Source organism: Martes martes (genome assembly GCF_963455335.1).
Source record: "Martes martes genome assembly, chromosome: 8".
NCBI classification, from domain to species: domain Eukaryota; kingdom Metazoa; phylum Chordata; class Mammalia; order Carnivora; family Mustelidae; genus Martes; species Martes martes.
Window position 1 is genome coordinate 78855090 of NC_137895.1, and position 4328 is coordinate 78859417.

A 4328-nucleotide genomic window follows, 5' to 3' on the forward strand; every position below is an offset into this window, starting at 1 on the left:
GAGAGACTTTTAAGCAGGCTCTTAAAAGTCTTAGTGTGGAGCCTGACATGGGGCTCATTCTCATGACCCTGAGATCATGACCTGAGCCTAAATCAAGAATCAGATGCCTACTGGACTGGGCCGCCTAGGCACCTGCTTCCCTCTACAGTTCTTTACACAAGCAAATATGCCTCTTGCATTTAAGCTACAGTTGGGTTTCTGTTACTCACAGCTGAACCTAACTTGAACTGATATGCCTTGTTAATTTGATTTCTCAGTAGCATAAAAGGACCAAATTAGAAGCAGGAAGGGCTGCTTCTGTTAGCAAGTAAGGAAACAGAAAAAATTATTGTAGGCCAGGAAGTTAATGGTGATATGGCTGACGTCAAGTCAGCAAGAAGGCAGGAAAAGGTGTAGAATATTTCAGAAATTTTTTTGGAAGACGGTTGATGTTTAAAAAACTCTGACAAAGAGGGTAAACTTCAGTTACTTTCAGATTTGACACTTTAGACACTTTTCCTCATCACCTCTTCTGTCAGCAATATTTCTGGAGCTAGTCATTGTGTGAGCGAGGGCAAAAAGTAAATACAATATACCTCTGTATTCAAGATGTTCACAGTAGACCTCAGGAAGGTGAGACATTTGTCTCAGTGAGCATTGAGGGGTGTGGATGTACATTAATTTTGTGTAAGTTGGTAGTTGGGAGAGCTTATTAGTTCAGGGACTACTCCTATGGTTACCCATAGTTGTTTAAATTGTCCTAGGTTAAGTAGAGACAGAGGCTGAGTGTAAGACCCAATAATCCAAGCTCCTGGTCTAGTTCCTTAACAAATGACACTGCCTCGCTTGTCCTAAATTCTCTTTAAATAACGAAAATTTATTTCCCTCTTGACTACCTCCTGACAAAGGGGCTCCTGTTCTCTTCCATTCTGTCACTCCCAGAAATACCAACACAAGAAAGCTTCATCAGCAACTAGGGTCACAGTGTCAGACAAAGCTTATTGTCTGGCTTGGTGATTTTGTTCCAGGAAGAGAACTCTTAAAATAATACCAAAATACCAAAAAGCAGAGCTGGACTTACTCATTTCCCAACCTTTCATAGTTCGATTTTGTAAACCCAACTCACTGAATAATTAATTTTCAAAATCTTCAGGACACCTTAGTCACAACCAATTTTTGTGGGTAGAGATAATGACTTGAACGGAACATGAGCAAAGAGTTGATTTTAAGTAAGGAAATGGGGTCAGGGCGAGGTTAAGTGGCTGGCCTGGGGTCAGATAGCAAGCTGGTGACTCAACTTTGCAGCTCCTGGATCTGAGGCCTACAAAGAAAACCAGAGCCTATTTCCTCTTGATAAGTTAACTGCCCCATATCTGCGGTCTGTCGTAAGATTTTAAGAGCCACATTCCTTTTGTGACTACAGACCTGAGCTCCTGTGACTTTCACCAGAGTCTGGAAAACACTTTCAAGGTCAGACTGTGGTATATAGAGGGCAGATTAGCACTTTATTTGCCACTGAAAATCATTATGCAATTCATAGGAGTTGCCGTCTTTTTGGTGTCTTATGATCTCCATCGGGTACATATTATTCATAACACGCAGCCTACAGAACAGATGGCCATGTCTCAGAAATGATGATGACATGTGTTTATGGAGTGCTTCCTATGTGTCAGGCACTCTGTGAAGTGTTGTACATGGATTATCTCATTTAATCCTCCTGAGGGCCTTGTTGGGTAGGTTAATTTATAGCCCTTTTTACTGATGAGGATGTTGAGGCTTTTCAGGGGTTAAGTACCTAGTCCAAGTTGACACGGCTAGAAGATGGCCAAGTAAGAGCCATGAACCCAGTTTTGGAGGACTCAGAGGCCGCTATGCTGTACAAAATTCCTATATACTCATACTGACCTTTTCCCCCACACTTCTGTTATTTCAATTATTTTATAGAGTAAAATTTTGTGTGGATATAGTTTTTATCCTTAGCCTTAGGTAAGTGGTCTGACTTTAAAAATTATATATATGTATATGTATATATATAATTTTATATTATATATATATCTTATATATATAAATATAATATGTATATATTTTAGCAGTGATGTTGATTGTCCCACCTGCAAACAGACCAAAGATGCATCTCCCATTGTGGTCGTGTTTGGAGATCTTAGTTACACGCCTCGGAAAGTAACATTTTCCAAACTAAAAAGCTGAAAATAAAACTATTTGAAAGTAGAATTCTATGTGAAAATTCATGACGTATAGTGGCCCTGCCCCAGTCTTTCTGGGACTTCTTCCAATATTCCTCATTTTCTGGAAAACACGACCCAGCAAACTAAAAAAGATGATGGAATAGACGTGTACAAAAGTTTTTACTTGAAAAGTTTGTTCCTAAAAATGGAGTTATATGTGGATTAGAGAAGCATCTATTTCTTTGGAATGGGATGAATAAAGAAGTTACAACTTAATTTTCCGGTTGTTTGTCGGAAAAGGGAGAGAACGGAGAGCATGAGAAGGGGCCATCAGCGCCGCCAGCACTCCCGTGCTGAAGCTGAGGACACGGGACACGTCTGCCGACCTCTGGTCCTGCCCCTCCCCCCACTCGAGGTTCCTAGTCCACCTCCCCAACTTCCCCGCGGCTCCTGCCCCCCACAGCTCTAGCCCCCCGTGGCTCTGCCCTCAGACTCCGTCCACAGCCTGTTAAGCCTGCTGGATCACTCTGAGGTTCTAGGCGGGCAGTGACATGCCTCGGTGGAACATATTAAAAAGGCATATCAGAAACCGGCACTGAAGTGGCATCCTGAGAATAAACAAGAAGTGGAGAGAAAACTCAAACAAGTAGCTGAGGTGCATGCAGTGTTATCAGATGCTAAAAAACAGGACATCTGTGGTAAATATGTCAAAGAAGGATTAAATGGAAGTGGAGGTAGGTCATTTTGACAGTCCCTTTGAGTGTGGCTTCACCTTCTGAAACCCAGACCACCGTCTTCAGGGGTTTTTTTTTGGTGGAAGGGACCCATTTTAATTTGGCTTCCTCAAAGACCCATTTGAAGACATTTTTGGGGTCAAGCAAATGGGTCCCTGCCAAAGCAGGTGAGGCACAGGTTGTTTTTCTCTGTCTTCAGTGGATTTCCACCTTTTGGAGGAGAATTTTCTTCATTGATAGAGGATTTACTTCCTTTGGTTCACCAGGTCCATGGGGCCTCACTTCATTTTCTTCCAAGACCTTTGGTGGTAGTGGGATGTCTAACTTCAAATCTGTATCACCTTCTACCAAAATTGTTAATAGCAGAAAAATCACTAGAACAGGAATTGTTGAGAATGGTCGAGAAACAGCAGAAGTTGAAGAAGGCTGACTGTTGAAGTCCTTATGATAAGTGGTAAGGGGCAGCTGCTATGATTGGACAACAAATGATTAAATCCGTGTATGTAACAGAAATGTTGACTCTGTCCAGCCCAGTTGAGGATTAGCAGGAACACTTTAATTTTTTTTGAAGATTTCAAATAACTCAACTTTCAGCGTAATTGTAACTGCACTATTTATACACAGCTCATCGAAGTCCTAGTTATTACAGACTTTTGAGTTTATGGTTGGGACCCCATAGTAGAGCTAACTTTTTGTCTTTAGAATTGTTGTATATCTCTGTATGCACTTTGCTTTTTTATTATACCTTTTCCATAGTGACCTGACTCTTGTATGCTAACACCAGTGTGGACCTGCTTTTCCATTGTGTCTGAAACATGAGCCAAGCAGTGTCACGATGAATCTTCCCCCACAATAATTTCAGTTATTTCTAGTACTTAATATTGAGAGCTATTAATGCATTAATGGTAATATGTTTCTCATTTGATGTAAATTGAGGATATTTTCTAGTTGTGCATGAATACTGGCATCTTAGTAAATTCTGATGATTATTTAAATATGTAATGTTAAGCTTAGGTTTAAAAAAGTAAAGCTGGGGATGCCTGGGTGGCTCAGTAGGTTAAGTGTCTTCCTTCAGTTAAGGTCATGATCCAGGGGTCCTGGTGATTAAGTCGCACTGTGGCCGTGGCCTACTGCTCTGTCAGAAGCCTGCTTCTCCTTTTCCCCTTTCTCCTCCCCCCTGCTCATGCTCTATCAAATAAGTAAGTAAAATCTTAAAAAAAAAAAACAAAAAAAACCAAAGCTGGTAAACTGGGTCTTTGTTATGTACTTAAAAAAAGAAAAAAAGAAAAATGCAAAGGTGTTTGGTGCATTCTTTCTTGAGTGGAGCCTAAAAAAAAATGTACAACTTAAGTTTTAGATTTACTTTTGTTTTAGGTGGCAAAATATCACCTTGGTAACTGATAAATATTGTAAATTGAGTTAAAATTTT

At 40.4% G+C, this 4328-nt stretch overlaps 1 pseudogene across 1 annotated transcript in view; it reads left to right on the forward strand.

The window, feature by feature from the left end:
* LOC308347092 (dnaJ homolog subfamily B member 6-like) overlaps positions 1-3329 on the forward strand; it is a 160920-nt pseudogene extending 157591 nt beyond the window's left edge. The window contains exon 2 of the transcript in view: positions 2657-3329. The product of the transcript in view is annotated as a dnaJ homolog subfamily B member 6-like (transcript). The remainder of the gene's footprint in view (positions 1-2656) is intronic.
* The last annotated feature ends 999 nt before the right edge of the window (positions 3330-4328 follow it).